This window comes from Lynx rufus, unplaced genomic scaffold (assembly GCF_022079265.1).
Source record: "Lynx rufus isolate CCGP_SWC_20201006 ecotype Redwood Valley unplaced genomic scaffold, mLynRuf1.p SCAF_5, whole genome shotgun sequence".
In the NCBI taxonomy this organism is placed as follows: domain Eukaryota; kingdom Metazoa; phylum Chordata; class Mammalia; order Carnivora; family Felidae; genus Lynx; species Lynx rufus.
Genome location: NW_025814867.1, coordinates 151,988,599 through 152,011,926, shown reverse-complemented (window position 1 = coordinate 152,011,926; position 23,328 = coordinate 151,988,599). Strand labels below are relative to the sequence as shown.

The following is a 23,328-nucleotide window of genomic DNA, read 5'->3' as shown; positions in this document are numbered from 1 at the left end:
AAAAGGCATTGTGACTTTCTCCCTTCCTTGTCTCTTGGCTAACTCATTCTGGGGAAAGCTGGCCGCCATGTCATGAGGACCCTCAAGCAGCACTAGGAGGTCCAAGGTGTGAGGAACTGAGAAGTCCTGCCAATAGCCAGCCCTGTAGCCCCAATCAAGCCTGCAGATCAGCGTGTCCTTGGTCAAGATTTTGTCCGAAATCTCATAAGAAACCATGAACCAGAACCACCCAATTAAGCTGCTTCTGAATTCCTGATGCACAGAAACTATAAGGGAATAAATGCTCATTGTTTCCACACACTAAGTTTTAGGGAAATTTATTATGCAACAATAGATAACTAATACACCTTGCGTTCTCAGGATTGATTTGGACCCAACCTATATATTGATTTGGACTTTAAGAATGGCTGAGGTGATATAGCCTGGTTTGACCTCAGATCTGCAAGGTGCTTCCTCTGCTTCTGAAATATCTTCGGCTGATTCTTATCTCATTCCACTCTCCGGAGTTGACTCTCCGGTTTTCTGAGACTAAATACTATTGCTTCTTCCCCCAGATGATAAAGGGGTCATTATAAAAGCCTAAGACTTCGAAATTCTGGGTTTTGTAGATTGTAGTTGAAATGGTGTGGGCTTTCAAACCCCACAGGCAAGCACTGGGTCCTACCCTTTGCTGGTTGTTTGACCTTGGGTACGGCATTAGCCTCTCAGAAGTTCTCAATCCTTATCTGTTGGTCAAATGCCAGTCACACAATTAAATACATGTCACTTAGGATTAAGTTTGGCCATGAAAGACGAAAAACAGTGGCTTTAATCAAGGTAGGATTTTGTGTCTCTTCCGTGTCAAAATCCAAAGGTAGGTGGTCTAAGGATTGTATGATATCCTTGATATCAGGAAACCCAGGATCTTTTTGTGTTGTTGTTCTACCATGTGTAGTTATTCTGGTCAAAGATAGATGCTCCAACTCCAAAATATTCACTGAAAAAGCAGAAGTTGGACTTGGACTCTATCAGGGTTCTACCTAAGAAACCAAACCAGTAGGATAGTGTGGGTGTGTGTGTGTGTGTGTGTGTGTGTGTGTGTTTGCGTGTTCCAAGGAATTAGCTTCTGACGTCATGGAAACCAGATGGGAAAGTCTCAAATCTGGTGGGCTGACCAGCTGGCTGGAAACTCTTGGGCAGAAATTCTTCTTCAGTTTTGCTCCTAAGATCTTTCAACTGATTGGATGAGGCCCACCCAGATTATTAAGGATGATCGCCTTTCCTTAAAGCGAACTGCTTATAGCTGTTAATCACACCTACCAAATACCTTCAGAGGGACACCTGGATTAGTGTTTGGAGACCTGTCAGGAGTGACAGTTGCAGGCTACAAGTCCGGTTAAGATTGAGTCACCACTTCTTGGTTTCCTGCAAAGCTCCATGAAAACTGCTACAGCAGAGTGCCCCGGGGGCGCAAGTCAGGTCCCCTGATTTGGCCCTGCCTGCCGCCTTTCTTATTGTGCCACATACACCCGTGACCTCGTCCGCAAAGCAGGCTTCCTGTTCTGCAGCTCTCAGGGAGGCCTCCCTGCCCAGTCCCGCAGCCCCTGGGCTGTTTCCTCTCCCTAGTGTCCTCTTCTACACTCTGGATTTCCATCATCATCCCGGCTACGGCCTCCCTGAAGGAGAGTCCTGGCCCAGGGCAGGGGAACGCGGTAAGGACCTTTTTACTTGTAGGTGATGCTGATTTGGAAAGTTCGGGGGTAGACTTCAGGCAGGGATGCACCCTCTCCATCGGTCTCAGTGTCGGGTGGGCTCATTTCACATCCTATCAAGGTAGTTGCCCAAACCAAACTCCGGGCTTCCAGATCTCTAAGCTCCACTACCATTGATATTTTGGGACAAAAAATTCTTTGGCGTGGGGGCCGCCACGTGCACTGTAGGTGGTCAGCAGGATCCTTGGCCTCTCCCCACCCGATGCCAGTCATGCCGCCCCTTAGCCCCAACAAGATCTGTAGACATATTTCCAGTGAGCCCACGAGAGACAAAGTCGTCCCTGGTTAAGACTCACTGGCTTGCGTCATGGCCTTTCAGCCACTCCAAAGGAAGAGCACTTCTTGGGGCACCTGGGTGGCTCAGTCGGTTAAGTGTCCGACTTCGGCTCAGGTCATGATCTCATAGTTCACGAGTTCAGGTCCCGCGTCGGGCCCTGTGCTGATTCGGATTCTGTGTCTCCCTCTCTCTCTGCCCCTCCCTCACTTGCTCTCTTTCTGTCTGTCTCTCTCTCTCTCTCTCTCTCAAAAATAAATCAATAAACATTAATTTTTTTTGAAAGCACTTCTTTTTTCCAATACTTACAAGAGGACTAACTGGAATTATTCCCTGACTTCGGTCACACGTCCACCCCCAAACCCATCACTGCTGCCGGAGAGAGGCCAGTCTGAGCCATGTGCCCTAAAAGTAGGGCTGGTTCACACTCCGATCTTTGATGGGGGCGGGGAGGAGCTGTTACCCAAAGGGTAGGGAGGGAACCGCCAGGGCAGAGCTATCGCGAGATCCGCAGGAAGTCTCCCCCCAGGGCACACGCTGCTGTTCCCACAGGTGCAGGTCTGCACCGGGCCCACTTCATGCCAGGTCAGGAAAGCTCTCGGAAAGTGCAGATGATTTCCGGACTTTTCCATAGAGCGGAGATCCATAGCTGGGGCTGGGTAACCTCTAAATTGCATTAGCAAAATCCCTTGCATTTATAAATTTTTCTGGTGAGATGGTCCGTTTCTTTCATCAAATCCCCGAAGTTTGCCATCTCCCTGAAATATTAAAGGCAACTGTTACAGAGGCCGACCTCCGAATTTCCAACCTTTCATTTAAAAACATTATTACTTTATTTAAAAAAAATTTTTTAATGTTTATTTATCTTTGAGAGAATGAGAGACAGAGTGTGAGCAGGGGAGGGGCAGAGAAAGAGAGGGAGGCACATAATGCAATGCAGGCTCCAGGCTCCGAGCTGTCAGCACAGAGCCCAACGTGGGACTTGAACTCAGGAGCGGTGAAATCATGACCTGAGCCGAAGTTGGACGCTTAGCCCACTGGGCCACCCAGGCACCCCTTGTGTATCTTCTTAAAATCAAAAAAACCATGAATATAAACTTCTATCTTCCTTTACCTTTTATCTGAAATATAGCAGAATACATTCCCTTTACACTGCTGTGTGTTCTGCCTTTTCCACTTAAAAATGCATCCCAGAGGGGCACTTGGGTGGCTCAGTACGTTAAGCATCCGACTTTGGCTCAGGTCATGATCTCGTGGTTTGTGAGTTTGAGCCCCGCATCCGGCTCACTGCTGTCAGCACAGAGCCCACTTTGGATCCTCTGTCCCCCCTCTCTCTGCCCCTCTCAATCTCCCTCTCCCTCTCTTAAAAATAAATAAACATTTAAAAAATGTGTCCCAGAGGCATTCAGTTTCCATGAAAGCTTCCTGGTTTGTTTTCATAGCAGCATGATATTCCAAGGCTTGGACGTACGATATTTTACGTGACTTCTCTATTAAGGAATTTTTGACTTTTGCCAACCTCTTGGTTACCCAAGTAACACTGCCATGAGTAACCTTGGACACCCGGAGGAGAATCAGCAGAAGCCAGAAGTGGTAAATGGATGCGTGTTTCAAAGGAGCAGTTTTGAAAATATTTGTAGTAAGGATTTCAACCCTACATGCGTTTGACATCACCTCGGGGCATCTAAAAACTCCTGATACCCAGACCCAGCTTCCGGAAATTCCAATTGCCCCCATCTGAGGTGGCATCCGGGGGCTGGTCCCTTTACAAGTTTTTCGGGTGCACTGAATGGACAGGGAAGGCTAAGAACCGGGAGGGGAGGGGGGCTGAGAGCGCGTGGAAAGGAAAGTGTTTGTGAAGCAACGCTGGAGAGAGAGGAGAGGTTGGGGCTGCCTGCTCTGTGGACTTTAGCAAGATAAGCGGGTTAAAGGCTTTGAAGATGTTTAGGTGTATTTAGCTGGGTTGTGTGTTATGTGGCTCCGCCCCCTGTCTCCCTTCGAGTGACAAGGCAAGGCCCACGTTCCTTTCCGGGGGAAGTCTGTTCCGCTCCACGTCTGTTCCACGTGTGGTCGGCAGGGTGGGCTGGCAAAGGAAAGCCTGCTGTTACTCGGGTAAACACATCCTGCTGGCCCATCGGCTCTCCATGAGGAGTCAGGCACTCTTACAATCTTCATTTTGTGGAGGAGGAAGCTGGGACTCAGAGAGGTGAGGCGGCCTGCCCAAGGTCACACAGCTCAGAAATACGAGATTCACACCCAGGCCTGAGCGCCGAGGCTTCCTGCCAGATGAGACCAGCGTCCTTCCCTGCAGCTGTCAGGACGATCAGACGTGTGGCACTTGCTGCTTGCTGTTTGTCTGTTTCCCTTTATCTTTTCTAGATCCTGTCCTTCCCTGGCCTCTTGAAACTTCGTCCACATCAGCTCCCACAGGGTGAACCAGGCTAGGTGAGGGGTGGACTGTCATCGCTCCCCTACAAGGGGACTTACCAGCCCAGCCGCTCACCGGCCTTTGGCAGGAAGCACTATAGGAATGTGGGGGGTGACCTGTCCCCGGGAGCTTCTGTCGTGGCCGCTGATAAGGGCTGGGCGGGCAGAGATGGGAATGTGAACCATCAGCCGCCCTGGCTCACAGTGGGAGCGTGAGTCCCCCTCGTGGGACTGTCCCCCCGCCCTCCATCCTGATCAGAGGTTGGCGGAAAAGGGACTCTTTATTTTAGACCAGGCCAGGACCTTGATGAGGCACGTTGGCCATCAGGGCTCATCGGTGTAACGTTTCTCCTGCGCTCTAGAACGCAGCAAGATCTGGGGGTGGACAGTGTGCTGGGCTCACTGAGCCTGGGCGGGGCCTGGGGAGAGACGGGATTGAGCCTGTGGGCACACACACTTCTCTTTCTGAATGTATGTGTGTGTGTGTGTGTGTGTGTGTGTGTGTGTGTCTGTTTGTATCCCCGTATGTATCCCTGTGTGCATGTCTGTGTGTTTTCACGCGTCTTTGTGTGTGTGTCCCGATGCGTGTATCTGTGTCTATGTTGCTGTGTTTGTGTGTGTGTCTCCACGTGTCCACGTTTTTGTATCTTGTCTGGACCCTTGTGTGTCTGTGTGCGTCTGCATGTGTCCACCTGTGTGTCTGTGTGTCCCTCTCTCCCTACTGCGCCCCGGCACCTGCCGCTGGGCTCCGCAGCGCCGGGCCAACCCCGTCGTGCCACCAGGGGGCGCTGGAGCCACGTGCGTCGCCGCTTCCGCAGGGGACCAAGGCCGAGTCCTGCCTCCTTTGCCTTCCCAACTAGGAACGCTTTCTCTTTAAGGCTTCACTTGTCCCTCCGGAACGTAGAGGCCAGTTGTTGGGTCATCTCCCGACGCTCCCGAAGCACCACAAGCTCCCTTTTGTAGATGTTTAAGCTGAGGCGCAGCTGTCCCGGGTCTGGGGACAGAGGGAGCCTCAGTTATAAATGTAATGAATTATAGAGTCAGACTCTAAATGTTCATCGAATGTATAGCCTGGCTGAAAATATACCCTACAGGTTCTTAGGAAAACCGTGTAATATTGGCCCTGTTTTCCAGAGGTTGGGCCTAACGTGTCATCGGAGGAGGAGGCCCTGAGGTCGTGGGCCGTGCACCTGCCGCGGTGGGGATTAGACCCGGCAGCAGAGCTTGAAGCGGGCGCCAGTCACACCATCTGACTTAGGGGACACACCGGGCAAGGGGCTCTCGTGGCCATCCCCCGGGCCGCAGGGCTCCCTCTTGCGGGAACCGGAGCGCGGCCTGCGTAGGCCTCCTTCCCAGCAGGCGCGCTCCCTCCCGCCCGCGTCCCCGCTGGGGCCCAGGTCAGCGGCAGCTCCCGCAGCTCCAGGCCCCGGCCCTGCAGCCCGAGCCCGCGCCACCCGGCTCAGGACCCCGCGGGCACCCCTCTGGACGCCTACATCACCGCACCGGCCCCAGGGACACTTCCTCCACCGAAGCCTTCCGTCTTCAACCCCAAACACCTCGGTTGGTCCCCTGGCCTCGGGGAAACAGGTCTGCTGACCTGCAACGGCCAGCGCACATGGGTCAGGACGTCTGTCCCTCCTGCCCACAGCTGCCCTGTGAAGAGGGAGACACCTGGAAGCCCTGGAATTCTGTCTCGTCCCCAGGGGTCCTTGTGACAAACCTGGGGCTTCACCAGGATGTAAGCAGTTTACCAAAGGAATTCATGTCCAAGCCCTTCCTTCCGACAGACTGCCTCTCTCCCCTCCCCATGTTCATCTGTCCTCACGTGACAGCTCGGGTCTGTTGGGTCTGTTTTAGACCAGGGGCAGAAGTTTGGTGGGCAGTGCGGCCATCGGGGCTCATCAGGGAGCCCAGGGTTTGTCCCCAACTTTGGAAAACGCAAGATCTGGAGAGGCCGGGGTGCTGCGTGCAGGTGCCCCCGCCAGCCTGGGCAGGGCCTGGGGGGACACTTGGGATGGACCCTGTGGACACACACTGCCCTTTTTGGGTGTCCGTGTGTGTGTGAGTTGTGTGTGTGTGCTGTGTCTGTTGTGTCTGTGTGTGCCCATGTGTGTATTGTCTCTGTGTGTGTCTGAGTCCCTCTGTGCCTGTGTGTGTGTGTTGAGTTTCCCTGTGTGCGTGTGTATGTATGTTGTGTGTCGTGAGTTTCTGTGCGTGTCCACACGTGCGTGTCCACCTGTCTGTGTGTGTCGTGGGCTGATGCCCCGGAACCGCCCTTTCCAGAATTTGGAGCGGGTCCCCCGAGAAGAGCCAGCGCTGGGAGCTCTGGGCCAGCAGACCCCCTGGTGGCCCCCGGGGTCTGGGCACAAGAGTCATGGAAACTGGGAGCCTCCTGCAGACTCTGCCCCGGCTGTGACTTCCCCGACACGGGCGTGATCCCTGTGTGTGCATTCGAATCCGTCCCGCATCACAAGAGGGAGGCGTCAGGTGCCGGGGGCCACGGTCAGGGTCGTGTTTCCCGAGAAGCAGCAGAGAAGTGCCTTCCGGTGGACCCAGGGTCAGAGCACACAGGCGTGATCCCCGGTTGTGACCGCCCGAGTCGGTCGCACGCGCGGTGCAGTACGTGTCCCGGCCCCAGCACAGTCTGTGAAGGGGAGTTCTGCTCTCTCTGCCCCTCGGTCGGATGTGCTGCCGTTTCGAGAACAAGTCCACGTGTGGTGGTTGACGCCATAGGGAGACATTCCTTCGTCGTAAAACATCGTGAGGTTCAGAGCCAGACTCCCCATCACCCTTGCCAGCCGCTCACCCCACCGAGTTGGGTTGGGAAAGACCCGTTTATTATTTCATCTCCTTCTCTGATACAGTGCACGAAAACGGCTCGGCCCTCATAGGGAAAACGTACGCATGTGCGTTCTTACTGGAGCAAAAGGAAGAGAGCGTTCTGAGTGCCAGTTGCCCTGAAATGTCCTGTTACACTAAACATTTCTTAAAGGAGCTGGAGAAGGAGCACACATGAGCCGAGCGCTTGTGTCTGGAGGGCCAGGTAGGTGCTCCCTCTACACGGGGGGGGGGGGGGGGGGGGGCTCACAGTGGGTGCAGCGCTTCTAAAACTGAGGCTGCAAATCACCGAGTCTGTGTGTTACCAATATGCCTTCCCGAGCGTGGCCCTAACTGCTTTCATAGCGCCCTCTGCACCAACACTGGCCTGGTGGGTGACCCGACAGGTCACACGAAACCATATTCCCGCCTAGTAAGCGTTGTAGGAGGGAACGCGGCCCCTGAAACCCCTTGGTGGCAAACACTCAGTTCTCCGTCCGCCACGGGCCTCTTCTAAGTGCTTCACAGGCACTGACGCACCTAATGCCACCACAAGCGTTGGCGTTGGCTTCTGCCGGCGGCTTTGTTTTCCGGATGAGGAAACGGAGGCACAGAGAGGTTAAGTAACTTGCCCAAGGTCACACGGCTGGAGAGGGATCGGGACACAGGCCGCCTGGCAGCAGAGGGCAGGACGTTGACTGCTCTGCTCCCCCCGCCCGCCGCTGCTAAGGTGTAGGAAGGAGAAACCCTTCGTGTTAACGGGGCTGAACATAATCCTCCTAGAGAATCAGCCTTTGAAGGTTTGAACTGAGCTATGAAATTAGAAACGAGGACGAAAACTCCCTCGAAGGTACCGGTCAAAGACCCAGAGAAACTAGGCAGGAGCGGTTGGGGTGGAAGAGAGGGGGATAAACGTGTCCGCCAGGCCCTTATGAGGAAATAGCGAAGAGGGTTCAGGTGAGGGAATCACAGCCAACAGCCCAGCCGAGTCAGTGCGGCTCTCGTCCAAGAGGTGGCGCTGTGTTTCCTAGAAGGGAAGAGGCTGAGGGCTGCGGCTCTCCAGGCCCCCCTGAAATGCTGAGGTTCGCGGTTGGTTCCTGGGGTGGCTTGAGAGCAGGAAAACCTTTGCTGGGATCCCCCGGGAGGGGGGAGCACCCCCGGCGCCTGCCAGTGTTAGACCCGGAGAGGGGCGTCATCAAAGCCCTCCTAGCAGAGCCAAGGTCTCAGGCCTTGGGGCCAGCCCGGGGTGCCCTTGGCCTTGGGCAAAGACAACTGCGTGCACGAGTTCAGAAAGGCGCCCGGTCCTGTCGAGCGGCTGCCGGGTGAGCAGTAGTCCCCCAAAGTCCTAATCTTCGCAACGACGACTCTACTGAAGAGGCTCTAGGTTTTTAATCCGCAGTGCGTGGGCCAAGAAATCAAGCCCAGAGGTAGGCAGCAGCCAGGATGACGCGGCCCGGCGCCTGGAGACCCTGCCGTCCCCGCCAAGTCCCTTCCCGCCGCCACCGACCGCCACCCCCCTCGGAGCACCGAGCATAGGGCAAAGGTGCCTGTGCCCAGCCCCCAGCCCCGGCGGCGCTCTGAGTGTTACAGAAAGAGGGAAGGATAAATCCCAGGTGCGAATTTGTGTTCCCAGTACTTGTTTTCCCCTGAAACGTGGAAGCCGAGCCGAGCACGGGAGGGTTTCTGTTAGTTGCATGGCGTCCCGGCTCCAGACCGCGGTGTGACCGCCAACCGCGCGTGATCGGCTGACCCAGCTCTTACAGGAACGGACGAGGCCGCCTTTTTTTGGACGTGGGAGGCGAACGGAGGAGGCCTTCGGTGTCAAGCTTCTTACATTCCCCAGGCTCTGGTCCTAGTTTACGTCATCAAAGCTGATCTGGGGGGAAAGGGGAAGGAGGAGACCGTGTGTCACGTGACTGCAGGTAAGCCAGGCGTCAAAATTCTCCCCCTCTCTCCCTCTCCCCCTTCCCCCTCTCTCATCCCCCTCCCCCTCTCCCCCCCTGCTTCCAGTCATCCCTCCCAACCGACCAACCAACTTCCCCCCTCCCTTTCTTCTTCTTTCCTCCTCTTGCCTCTGCCCTCCCTCCTCCCCCCTCCCCTCCCTTCCCTTCCTACTTTACTCTGAGCCTGGGGTGGGAGAGGACCACTCAGAGCCAGCCCAGGAGGCAGAGACCAGAGCTTCTCAGAAAAGAAATTTTTTTTAATATTTATTTATTTTGGTGGTGGGCAGGGGGGCAGAGAGAGGGGGAGACAGAGAATCCCAAGCGGGCTCCACGCTGGCAGCACAGAGGCAGACCCGGGGCTCGATCTCAGGCCCCGTGAGATCGTGACCTGAGCCAAGATCACGAGTCTGACGCTTAACGACTGAGCCCCCCAAGTGCCCCCCCCACCCCGCCACAGCTTCTCCAATGTTAATGGGCTCACAGGTAAATCACTTCCGGTCCTCGCTAGCGTCTGGGGTGAGCCCGCGATTCCGCATTTCCGGCAAGCTTCCAGATGCTGCTGCCGTGTGATGCTTTGGACAGAAAGGCATGAGGGGGCGTCAAGGATCAAGTGATGTGCCTGACCTAGTGGTCTTGGGGTCTGGCTGTGGTGACGGCCCAGCAGGGGCTGCTGACGACTGCCATGAGGCCCGGCCAGCTGACCAGGACAGCTGGGCCCTGGGCCCCTCAGACCAGCTACTCTGGGAGCTGCAGCTTTGCATCTTGGGTCTGGGGATCTTTTGAACTCAACACCCTCTTACAGGCTCTGGGAGACGGGCTGAGGCGAGTGGAAAGGGAGAGAAGAAAACGGACAGCCGTCTTGTTGGGAGTCCCCTCATTAGACGGGGGGGGGGGGGTGAGAGGTGTCCCTTTTCGGCTGGGCACCAACTCAGCCCTGACAGCCTTCTGACTCCCGGATCTGAGAGGGTTGGACAAAACTGGGAAATTAGCATCCCATGGAGTGTTGTGCAGGGACAAAGGTAGCCCTGAGTGTGCCTGAATCTCCAGGGGCGGGTGACCCTGGAGCTGACCCATCTGTTGACACGCAGCCCGGGTGATTCTGACCTACACTCTCATTTAAGAGCCACCATCACCAAGGTCACGTCCAGCTGTACAAGTTTCTCTTTCCAAGCTGGTCAAGCTGTCGCTCCTGCAGTGTCTCAGCAAGCCTGCAGGAGGGGCTGCTGTGCAGGGTAGTCGGGGCGCCCAGCCTCTGCCCCTCCCCCCCTCCCCCTTCCCCACTCTAGAGGAACCGAGGCCAGATAAATTAAATCTTGGTCCACAGCCCCCAAGTGCAGGCCGGGACTAAGTTCAGACGTTTGGATCCTGGGTCTAAAACACGTTCATCGTAGCCACCCCTCCCTCCTTTGCCCTGAACATGCCCGCTAGTTTCTCTGCCCCCCCTCACACATGTTTTTCGTGGTGCCCAGCTACTGCAAAAAAGCCCAACTTCCTGTCTTAGGGAGACCTGCTGTATTTTGCCAGCCACTCACCTGCCGCTCCATTCTGCCCCTTCCAGGCAAGTCTGCTTTCAGCCGCGCCGTTTTCCTGACTTGCTCGTCCTTGGAAAATCATCTACCGAGAGCTTTCCTGCCCTGAACACCTTCCCTGCCAAGGTCTTCCTCATCCTTCCGGGACCAACATCAGTATTCCCCCTCTCTGGGGATTTCCGCAAGAGGCCCCCTCCTCTGACTTCCCGTGGACGCTGCTCTGTGGCTGGAAAGCTCTTTGTATTCAGGGGATCTGATTCACCTTGCCAGGCCCAAAGCCTCGCCCAGCACGCGGCATCCTGCAGCTAGGAAGTGCCTGTCGATAGGTTGGCAGAATGGATGCATTATTTAGTTTTTTTAGAGGGCCAAGCTTGTGCTGAAAGAGTCTGACGGTCTTTTTCTTTTTTAATTCTTGTAAGGTTTTTTTTTTAATTTTTGAGAGAGAGAGAGAGAGAGAGAGAGAGAGACAGAGCGTGAGTGGGGGAGGGGCAGAGAGCGAGAGAGACACAGAATCCCAAGCGGGCTCCAGGCTCCGAGCTGTCAGCACAGAGCCCGACGTGGGGCTCGAACTCACGGACCGGGAGATTGTGACCTGAGCCAGAGTCAGTCGCTCAACCGACTGAGCCACCCTGGCGCCCCTGGATGCATTATTGACCAAGGCTTATGTATTGAATGACCCGTCTTGACTATTGGAGCTTCATGATCTCCAGGGTCTTAGGATCTTCCACTGATTAGTGAATATAGGTAAAATTTTTGAGTTTTTAACCCAGAATATAAAAGCGCATGTAAGATGCCCTTAGTTTATCCTCCAAATAGAGCGTAACAGACCCAGGACACCACACGGGAACCACAAAGACACGTCGGAAAGAAAACACTAAGGGTGATGGTCGAACAACTAAAATTGCCTGCATTTTCAAGGCGTTGTTATTCCTTAACGGGTTGATTCAGAGCTAAGGAAACCGTCCGTGCCTTAATACTATGCGCGGTAACTGCCTAGAAGCATCTTCACGTCAGACAGCTTGGTTGACATGTAATAGACTGACCTTATTAAAAGAGCATGACGATAAGTCCTTGGGGGTTCATGGTGGGTAGACGTCAGAGACCCGAGCTACGTTCTTCTCTAGGGAGTGTGGGCAACAAATCAGACGAAATAGATTCTCTTATTTCATCTCGAAGTCTGGCCAGTCTCCAGAAACCAGAACCTTCCCACCTCCCACTTAAGAGTAACTAACCACAGCATGCTTCGGCTGTGGAATTATCCTGATAACTGACACAGAATGATGTTTCCTCGGCTCTGGCCTGCTCACTGGCTTGCTCTCCCTGCCCGCGCCCCCCAGGTAATTTGAAAACACTGTTCCACTTTGCTTCCTGTAACTGTAGCCAGACATGCGGGGCAGTGAAGAGAGTCATTATTTCCGTAACTGTCCACGAGCAATTTTCTTACTTAAACCACATCTCCGACCCTCCCCTCAGAAAACAACTCAAACGGAGAATATGTTTTCTTAGCAAACCTCAGGCAAATATCTTGGCCGGTTTGCCATTTTCTTTCAGTGGATTCCAGGAAACGGGGATGCAGGGGTGCCTTACGAAGCCCCAGCGTGTGAGGTTCCGGACGTGAACCTCCCATCCTGAGAAAGGGTGGCGAGGGGTCAGGTGTATGTGTTTTTTTTTCCTTCCTTTTTCTTCTAGTAGACACAAATTATAAGTTAAGCCTTTTTTGTCCTCTTTTCTCTTAAGAATACTACTGTTTTTTTAAATTTTTTTTTTTTTTTCAACGTTTATTTATTTTTGGGACAGAGAGAGACAGAGCATGAACGGGCGAGGGGCAGAGAGAGAGGGAGACACAGAATCGGAAACAGGCTCCAGGCTCTGAGCCATCAGCCCAGAGCCCGATGCGGGGCTCGAACTCACGGACCGCGAGATCGTGACCTGGCTGAAGTCGGACGCCTAACCGACTGCGCCACCCAGGCGCCCCGAATACTACTGTTTTTTTAGAAACTGTGCTCACATGAGTTTTTCCTCCCTCGTGGGTGCAGATGGTGACAATTGCCGGGAAACTTAGCTGCTTATTTCTAACGCAAACAGTGATAGAATCTTTAAGCATCTTAGCGGACACGGCGTGCTTCCCTGTGGGTTGCTGGTGCCGTGGACTGCAGGGAAGGGGTGGGCCCTGCTCCTAGCCCCTCCCCTATGAAATCCTGTCCCCAAATCAGCCGTGGTTGTGCTCCCCAGAGATTCCTAAGCAGGGACATCTTCTCTCCCAGGATCTGGGGTATCTAGGAATCCGTCTTTCATTCAAACCATTAGACTATGAAACCAGGGTCTAAGGGACTCAGCCGTCTCACGTTTCCTGTCCTACCATTGGAGTGACAGATGTCCAGTGTCCTGGGCAGCAGGAAAATGTGTGACTCCTGATCACCCCCCACGAGAGGCCACAGCACAGGGGACCCACCGCCTTCTGAGACGAGTTGCATCCTGGAAGCCTCCGCAAAGAAAATTCCTAATGGCAGCAAGCTAGCCCTGCTGCGTCTCTCTCAAGAAAAGACTCCTCCTCCGCGGGTCACAGAAGGTGTGGCCCTGTTCCCCTGGGAACCAGCTCTGAGGAAAGAAGTAGTCCCTCCAAAGGGGGTCGCCCCGCCTACTTGTCACATGAGGAAATTACCCTTCGGTTTCTGCGACGCTGTTCAAGTAAACGCTTCCCCTTCCCCCTAAACACTTACTGTCACGGAGCAACCTTCACGGGTGGGGCTTCATCTTCACGTGAGGACCTGAACGCCAAACATTGTCGTGGCTGCACAGGGACAAACCATCTTTGGGAGGAGGAGCAGTCCTGTCTGGGAAGCCATCTCGGAACTGTGGTCACAGCTCATGGCCACTGTTTTTGTTAAGCCAGGCGACGGGGATAACAGAATAAGGGCAGGAGGCAGTTGGCGGGGATTGCTGTGGGTCCAGCGACCCGAGCTCTGAAATGCACAACAGTCCGAGAGTGATAACCTACCAATACGTCCCCTGGAGAAAATAGTGGCTACCGACGCTGGATCACTGCGTGGCAGGCATTGTGTGTGTATTATCGCACCCTATCGGTGACTATATTTACAGAGGGAAACACTCAGATTTAGAGAGATTCGTAAATTGCGTAAGGATGTAGTTTCGCAATCGATAAATGATAGGGCTTAGAATCTGTTATGGACTGAACTGTGTCCACCCCCCAGATTTGTATGTCGAAGCCCTAATTCCAGCGTGACTACATGCAGGGAGCGCCTTAAGGAGGTAATTAAGGTTAAAGGAAGTCATAGGGTGAGGACCTAATCCAATTAGACTGGTATCCTTTTAACAAGAGGAAGAGATACCGGAGGTCTTTCTCTCTTCACAACACACACGGGGAGGGGTCCGTGTGAGGACATGTCGAGAAGGTGGCCATCCACAAGCCAGAAGGGGAGTCCTCACCAGAAATGAACTGTGGAGGCACCTCGATCTTGGGCCTCCAGCCTTCAGAACGAGAAGAACATAAACGTCTGAGGTTTCAGCCACCCTGCCTGGGGTATTTGTTGTGGTAGCCTGGGGTAACACAGAATCTGACTCAAAATCCATGCTCTTCACCATCCGCCACGCTCCATGGTCCCCTTGCTGCATAGTAGGGACTTTCACGCTTGATGGGCTGATGTAGTGCTGATATCCAGGGCTGATGGGGAGTCCTCTTGCCCCCAGAAAGAAACTTGAGCGGGGATAGTGGCCTCTTCCCCTGTGTGCACACTAACTACATTATATTAACAAATGAGCGTACCGGATCAGGTGGATCGTAACCAAGCAGAAAGGGCTGGAATGTTGTGAGAGGATAGAACCATGTGTCCTTTGAGGATTCAATACCGGAGATGTCCCTAAGGCACCTCAGCGCCCCGCAGGTCCAAAGGACTCATGCTGTTCCCTGCCTCCCGCCCCAACCCCCAAACACCACCACCCTGGTTTTCTGCCCATGATCCACATCTCGGAGAGCGGCACCCCCCACTTCCACCCCAGCTTTATCCCTGAGACGCTCTCCCCGACATCTCTGTGACCCATCTGTAACTGATTTCTCGTCTTTCCTTTAAAAACAAAATGATTGAATTGTAAATAACACACGGTGTTATGTGCATTGCAGGTGGATATAATGATTGGGCAGCTCTGTGCACCGTTCAGTGCTTCTCACAAGTGTACTCTTAATCCCCTGTGTCTGTGTGTTTTTTTAATGCCCTACATATCTTCGAAATACATCTGCTCCTCCCCAGCTCCACCGATACCACCCCACTTAGATTACCGAAATAGCCGTCCATCTGGTCTACCCGTAAGATCGTGTTGGGTAGTCGTTAAGTATGTGACTTCGCAGCCAGATAGCCCGGTTGGAACACTAGCTATGTGTTCTGTCCGTGGTTTAGTTTCTTCGTAGTTAAAATAAGGATCAAAACAGTACCTGCTTCGTCGGGTGCCTGCACTCCAATTAAACACTGGTGAGTACGCCAGACACGTACTAAATCACTCCGTGCCGGCTGTCGTTACTATTACCCGCTCTGGCCTCCTCTCATCTGTCCTTCCCTGTGCGGCCAGAACACTCGTTTGAATGCTCCACGTAAATTGATCGTATGGCTCGTCATCGCGCTTTAGGATAAAGATGATGGTCTTTAACTCACCCGCCAGGAATTGCCCCGTGTGGTTCTCGCTCACCTCTACAGCCCGGCCCCACCACTCACTCCCCTGCCTCCACGGCCTCACCCCCAGGCTTCCAGACCTCGTGCTCACTGGCCCCCTTGCCACGGGGACTCCTTTGCACTCGCATTTAATCAGACTAGGAACCACCTTCCCTCCCTTCCTTGTCAACATAACTCCTACCCATCATTTGTTTCTCAGTTCAAATGCCACTTCTTAGTGGAGACCTTCTGTGACTCCTCTTACTTGGCTCCTTTCCATGTGGGAGGCTTTTATTTGTGTGAGGGATTTTCGGTAATGTTACGCCCCCCATGTGAACAGCACGAGAGACTGGCCTAATGCGCGACAGGTAGCAGGGACTCAAGATTACCCTACTGTGAGAGTTTAATGAGAAAATCATGCCCCCCATCACTTCTAGACATCCACTCTTCTCTACGATCAGCTTGCAGGGTGGGAATTGAAGGGCAGAGTAGAAACTCATCCTTTCAGGCTATTGTATTCAAGCTCCTACTGACTTCTCAATCTTTTCTTGGGGGAGAGAGAAATGGCCACCAGCAGGTGGAGTGTTACGGTTCCCTGTGCTCATTCACATCATTACTCTACCAGACCCTCACACCATGACTCAACTGGGAGGTGGGGAGTCTCCCTGCTTGCCAATGGGTAGACAGAGGCCCCAGGAGGTTGATCTATCCAAGATCGTACAGCTAGTGAGTGACGGAGCTAGGGTGAGGCAGCTGCCCGAGGAACCTAGCTGCGCTCCAGCACCTGGCTGCTGCAGAGACCCAGACAGGGACAGGTGATGATGGCACAAAGGAAGGAGGTCTGCCCCTTGCCCTTGTCATTCGCTTCTTTGTCTTGGAGAAGCCCATCCATTCTATTTCCTAGTTGTCACAATTTGAGTTGTCTGGGAGAACACTCTGACCTGGAGTTTAGGGTAGGTGTTGATGAAAAGGTGCCCTTGGGATGGACACCCCCAGTGGGAGGGACGGGTGGGACAGCATGGGTGGGCTGAGGGAGAAGCTGAGCTGCGGTGCGGGACAGGCAGCCTCGGCTGACTCTGCGGAGAACTTGGGAGCTAAAATGGCCAAATGCTGGGCCTTTATACTCCCTCTTCCACCCATCATTGGTTGTGGGCCACCCCCCCGTGACTGAGGCCATCCAAGGAGGGCTGATAGCCATCCTGGCAGCTGGGAGCGATACGTCCTCCCCTGAAGGGGAGTCTGGGCAGGGCATCATCACGTCTACTCAGCTAGTCCCCATCTCCTGCTTTTTCTGCCTCATCTATGGTTTTTGCCCTTTCTTCTACTCTTTCCATGTTTTCTAGTCACTCATCAGTCTGGGAGGACTTTTCCTGGATGAGTCTCTAATGATACGTGCCTATGATCCTGGGGCGGCCGTGCGTCTGAGCGCGTCGGGTTTTTGATCTGCGATAACTGACACTAGAGTGATTACATGGCCTAAGGGATTAAAACCAAGGAAGGAACCAAAGCAAAAGTAACCTACCTGCCCTTTTCCATCAGAGGCTTTATATTCCAGCCCACAGTTCCTTTTCTTTTGAAGATAATTCCCACAAAGCCGAATAATTACATGACGCATATCCTCGCGCAAGGCCCGGCTGTGGTAGGACCAATGCCCCTGGGACCTTGCTTCTGTTTGGCCCTTTGTCCTTCTCAAGGGTTTCCACGTGTGCTTGATTTCTCATATCAAGGCAGGCACAGCAGATATCAATTCCTTCTCGAGCCCGAGAGGACATACGGAGGTCGGTACCATGCTCAAGGCCACGGCACCAACTCCCGGCAGAACCAGGAGGAGAGCACGGGTCTCTCAACACGCAGAGCTTTTCACTCTTCCGGTTTTTAGGGAGAAGGCATCGGTCACAGGGAGAATCCCCCTTTTGTGTGATGGTTTACTTTTTGTGAAAATATCTAGATTCCTTTTATTGGCCAGTTAGATTACTCAGGCTTTAAACTTGTGATAATTTGCTTTCTTTTGGAGTCAGAAGAGCCCAGGTTTGGGGGCGTGCGACTTTGGCTCAGGTCATGATCTCGTGGTTCCTGAGTTCGAGCCCCACGTTGGGCTGTCTGCGGTCAGCACAGAGCCTGCTTCAGATCCAGTCTCCCCCTCTCTCTCTCTGCTCCTCTCTTTCTCTCAAAAATAAATAAACATTAAAAAAAAAGAGAGTCCAGTTTTTGTCACATTTGCTCCAGTGAGCCCCAAGGGAGCCAAAAGTGTAGACACCAGCAGATGTGAGCAAACAGCTCAGTGGATGTTTATTAATATATGAATATTATAATAATCACGATAATTTTAGTAATACTAGGAATCACGATCTTTTTTTTTTTTTTTTTTTTTTTTTTTTTTTTGCCTCTCTGGAAAGTCAGGCTCCAGTCTCAGCAGAGTGCACTCCCAATCTGCAAAAGATGTCTTGGGACTGCTCTTTTTCACTCTCTCTGTTCTTTCCTGCCAGCGGGCTTCTAATCTCTCTTGGCATTAGGGCTCAGTTTCTTGCTGTGGGACCTGCACCAGTGGACACACTCAGCCAAAGTGACCCCGGGACAGACTCAGCATAAACACAGTCCCTTGTGAGTCGACCTTCTGGGGTAAGTGAACAGGCGCTGGGCTAAAAACCCGGAACTGGGCACGGTTTAAGGATCGTCACCTGCTCCTTGGCTCTCTTTGTCCCCCGGGGGTGGCTGGCTCACGGAGTGCATGCCCGGCCCAGAACCACACAAAAGCCAACATTTTATCGACACTCGACAGCCAAGCAAACACTTGATTCACTTACTTTTTCCTGGCTTTGCTCTACTTGATAACAGAGGAAGTGTCCCGGGGAGAGAGAGTGATGGAGGGTGTCAGCAGGAGTAATTGTTCTGGGCTCGCTGGGGCAGGCGCGGTGCTCACCAGAGCTTACGCTGGCTGCGGGGCCGTTATTCGTGGGTGGGAAAGGGCAGTTCTCATCCAAGTCATCCGTGGCCTCTTTCACTGGGTAAATGTGCTGCATTTGAATTCACCGAGGCTGTGGAAGGGACTATTTGATTATTCAGAAGAGGGAAAGACTGAGCAGAAGGATTGTTTCACAGTCTAAGTGACCAAGACTGTCAGATTAAAGGGGCTGATTCTTTCCTCCTCATACAATCCCCATCATTCGTGAAAGACCTTCTGAACGCGAGTCCACTATCATGCTCTGGGGACATTTATGAGGTCAGCATCTCTCAAGGAAATGCAAGGCCAATACTCTGGGGTTATAAATGCGATTCTAAATATCTTGATGAGAATGTAATATCTCAGCAGGTGGCCTGGTGCTTCACAGAGACCCTTTTAAACCTAAAGTCTGTTTCTATTTTCTGATCATCCGGGGGAAGGGACGGAGTTTGAGGCGGCAAAATGAAAAAGAGTTTGAGAAGGTGGTTGCAGAGGAACTGTTCCCTCCCTACCAGCTCAGGGACTCCCGGGCTGAACCTGTCCATATACTCCTGATGGCATCTGGAGGTCAACTGGGGAAGTAAGGTAATGAAAGAGATCCAACCCGTGTCGTACAGGTGGGTAAGAAAGAGTGAGGTGGTCAGGGAGTAGCAGATTGGGAGACACAACCCTGGTAATAAGGAGCTGAAGATTTCTGCCAGGGCAGCTGTGACCTAGGCATTGGGGATAAGATCATGAAGGAGAGGGACGTCCCTGCCCTCACCGAGCTAACGCATCGTTCCGCAGATAGCAGTTAATTGAAGACATGGATGCCACAAACGATGGGGTGCACTTTTCTGAAAGCTACCAAGCTTTAAACCTTTTGGTGGAGAACATGGGAGATCCGAGCGTAAGACCTCTCACGCTTAATACTTGTACAACGTCAAGGGTCAAGATGCAAGGGTCAAGACTGAACACCAGATGTGGCCATCTAAGCCTATTGACCTCTCCAAGGCTGGGACTCTTGACCTTGCTATATCAAGGGAATGGGGACTCTTGGCCACTCCATGGTCACCTCGGGCTCTACCGTAGGGTGTGTTTGGAGCAGCAGTGACTGTTGATGACTTCATGTCTCGGTTCTCAGCTTGGGCTTGTTGCCTTTGGCCCTTGGTCCAGGCTCTGCCCTCATGCGTCCTCTGGCTGGGTTCTGACGATCACATGAGGGAGGCACTTTTCCTCAGAAGCAAAAACAGAGTTGTTGGTTAGTTAGCAGGGTGGGCCGGTGGCCCCCTGGCAAAGATGCTGGCTGTGACTTAAAGCACCGGGAGTGGGCAAGGGAAACCCTCCTTTCCAAAAACTGATGAGGGTCCTTGGGGAGAAAGAACAGAGGTTTGTGGTGGGGAATTTGAAACTCTGGGCAAAGATAGGCCTGGAAGCGAAACACAGGCATGACTTCCAGGAACCAGGTCTGCTGGGAACTGCTGGGGAAAGGCCAGCCAGGAACACCTGGCCAGGGAATCAAGGACGCAACAACCTCTGTGCTTCAAGGCTCTGTAGGCTGGAAGAGAAGGTGCGTGGCTACTATAAGGACTATGTGTTCCATACCCTTTTCCCAAAGAGGGCAAGTTATCTCACTGCACTACACGGGCTTCTAAGGATAATAGATCAAAAGAGTAGAATTTGGGATTACCCCGAAAATCTAGAATGTATGACTGTCATGTTGTGGGGGAGGTGACATTTCTTCCCCACCCCATGTGGAGGGATATCTATTATGTGGTTTAGCTTGCTTTCTTTCTTTTTCTTTCTTTCTTTCTTTCTTTCTTTCTTTCTTTCTTTCTTCTTTCTTTCTTTCTTTCTTTCTTTCTTTCTTCTTTCTTTTCTTCTTTCTTTCTTTCTTCTTTCTTTCTTTTCTTTCTTTCTTTCTTTCTTTCTTTCTTTCTTTCTTTCTTTCTTCTTTACCAATCGCTTGAAAACATGGCAGGTATGAATGGCATTATTTTTTCCTATTTGTAGCTACACTTCACAATGTTCACATACACCTTAAAGGAAGGATGAAAAATCTGTCCACCCTGGTGTGTATTTGTAAGTTAGCACCTAAATGTTTTTCATCACAAGTTTGAGCAAGTCTAGTTCTTGGCAATAAATAAGACAAATGCACAATATTCTATAAGGTGAAGTAAGATGATGATTGATTATGATTAGAATACATGTTATGTGGCTTAATAAGTTTTAACTATTTTATTAAAGAAAGCCCACCAACTGTAACAGGAATCTCATAAAAATTTTCTCTGCACATTTTATGTAATGTAGCTTGAAGAATTTGCTCATTCCACAAAGTGTTCTGCTTACATCTAAGAACAAGTGACGATGACCTGAACTGTTTGGCTGTTCTGTATTCAGAATATCACAATATAAGTCAAAATATGCCATTTCTAATACACACTTCACCATTAACAGAAATATCAGACAGGGAAAGACAGGAAGCCCTATGGCTCAATGGTGTTCGTTTAATCATTGAAATATTCCTTTTCTATGATGCCATAGCTGTATTTCAGCTGAGGGCAATGAGCCACAGTAATATTTGAAGTGGGTGAGGGACACTAATTTTTACAGGGGGAAAGACTCTTCAAATGAAGATTCGCTCTCAGATAAATCTTAGGAAAGCGTACCATGTTAGCATACGTACTTTGGAACCGCTCAGAGAGCTGGATGGAGAAGCTGACTGGAGAGTGTTCTGGAGGAAATCTACATCTAAGGAAGTGAGGAAGACACCAGTGAGCAGAGGGAGAGGCTGATAATGGCTATCATTGAACTGACACGTGTTGTCCCCCCTTATCCACTGCCCGGTCTAGATTCCCTCCTCCTCGGCTACAGCTCTGCTGGTGTAGACAGATCGCCTGATAGAATGACCCAGATTCTCATCTCTGACGAATCTGAGTCCCTGTGTACCATACCCATTTAGGTCATGGTTTCTGTTCTTTTATCATTGGAACTGAGAGGACGAGCACTGAGAGATGCCCTACTTTGTTACCCAAGGGCCAAGCCTTTTTTTTCTATGCCCGCTGTGTAGCAGCAGCCTATCATTTCTTAAAGATCAGGACTTACCCTTGGCAGTATGACACCCCCTTTCTTTGCCTGCTCGTCCCTCGGCATAAGGAGCCTGACGTTACTTGATGGCAGCCGTAGCTTAAGTTTCAGCGAGGTTCTTCATATCCCCTGTGAAGCATTTCCCAACTCTGGGAACTCGGACCTCTAGACCCAGAAATCTTCAAACCATACGGACTTCAAAGTGCAAATTCCTTAAATGGCTCATCGGCAGTGATGGTGGGAGCAGGGCCATTTGACTCCCAACCTCTGGTTCCCAGACTCAGATGTTGGACCTGTTTCAGACAGAGCACCATAGGACGGTCATTAGTTGGTGTACCACATCCTGCATGATGGCACCCTATCCCTGCCACGTGTCATCTGTACGTCAGCGGCTCAACTTTAGGAGACCATTCCACTGTCTTCCAGGCCAGGAGCTTCTGGGTGGGCACTGTGTAGGATAGATGGCACTGCTTTTGTTTGCGATTCCTGATTTGTGGATCAAACATTCTAGAAGTACCCAGATAGTGGGTTTGGCTGGGATCCTGTGGACAAGAAAGGTGAGCCCATACTTGCAACATATATGTATGTCTAAAAAATAAATGATTGCTCATGTGCAAATATCTCCTGGAAATTTTCCCCTCTGGTTGGTTTCACCATATGTGCATGTTGCTTAAGTTCGGGCCCCTGGCTGCCTGTGGTTTTCCCAAGAGTGAGCCAGCGTTCTGGAATAGTCAATGAGGTTAATGTCTTAGATTAGCCTGCTTTCAAATGGGAGCATTTTTACTCCCAGGGCACAGAGCCCTCAACTGAGGCAACGCGAAACCACAGGGCACATTTTTTTGAAGGTCTGGGCAATCTCTAATTCTATATTTAATATAAAATAGACATCAGTATATTATGGAGTGGGACATAAAACTCCCATCAATTATTAAGATAAATACAAGACTTCAAAGACATTCCATGATCATTATGGGGCTACTCCAAGCTATCCCTCCAGTCCTGGGTTGTCCTTTATAGCTGGAGGTACTCAGAAAATTCTGAGAAGTGCTGCCCTGTATACACCAAGGGCGTTGCAAAACTTGGCCTACTGCCTGTGGTCCCTGGCTTACCCAAGTCACAGGTAGCTGGACTTATGGCGAGGTAGACATTTGGGGCACCGTGGAGAGTCAGTTCAAAGTGGGGTGCAGAGTCACAGATTCTAGAACTCCTGGAGCCACCTGGGGCCCCCCGGGGGGACTTGGTCTCCAGAACCATCTGTGTTATGTAGGAGACCACTCCAGGCAAACCCCTGGTATGGACTTGCCCCTGAGGCTGAGCTGGGCGGTGGGCCTAACCTCCTGTCTGCCTGGCACCTGCCTGTAGCCCCCCACACAGTGTGAGCACATGACCTGGGACTCCACTTTTGGCCCTCGTTACTCTAGCTGGGTCCTGAGCTCAAGCACATTTTATGCTACACACATCATCTGAATACAGTCGCAATTAGACACCTAAACCACAACCTTAGGACAAGAGCCGGCATGAGATTTACATACGTAAAGACCTCCAAGTATGGGAAAGTGTTCCCTGACTGAGTGTTCCCTGCCAGGGCTATGTGAAAGCCAGGGCTCATGGAAGGCTGACATTGACTCATGGATCCTTCAGTACAAACCCAAAGTTTGGCAGAGAGAAGGGAGGAGGAGACTGAGCTCAGAGATTTCAGTCGTCCACTCTCTTTGAACAAGGAACCCCCACTTTCACACCAACCTGTCTGCCAGTGAAAACGAGAAGGCAGCAAAGAATCGGGATTGGGATGGTACTGCCTTGAGCTCTCTTTCTGGACTTCTGGCGTCACCGCTTCCTGACTGTGTGATCTTGTGCAATCTTCCCATGTTCCCATCACCCACCCTGAGACTCCAGTGCTGCATTTGTAAAGCGGGGAA

General features: G+C 52.0%; 1 long non-coding RNA gene across 2 annotated transcripts; it reads right to left on the bottom strand.

Moving 5' to 3' along the window:
- Positions 1-7,267: 7,267 nt before the first annotated feature.
- On the bottom strand, positions 7,268-12,490 carry LOC124527073 (uncharacterized). Of its 2 annotated transcripts, XR_006965798.1 has the most exons (4): positions 11,785-12,490; positions 10,745-11,057; positions 9,694-9,784; positions 7,268-9,145 (listed from the first exon to the last, which is right to left on the bottom strand). It is a non-coding gene; the product is annotated as an uncharacterized LOC124527073 (long non-coding RNA). The 2 variants fall into 2 exon arrangements; XR_006965799.1 differs by lacking the exon at positions 9,694-9,784.
- Between the last annotated feature and the right edge of the window lie 10,838 nt (positions 12,491-23,328).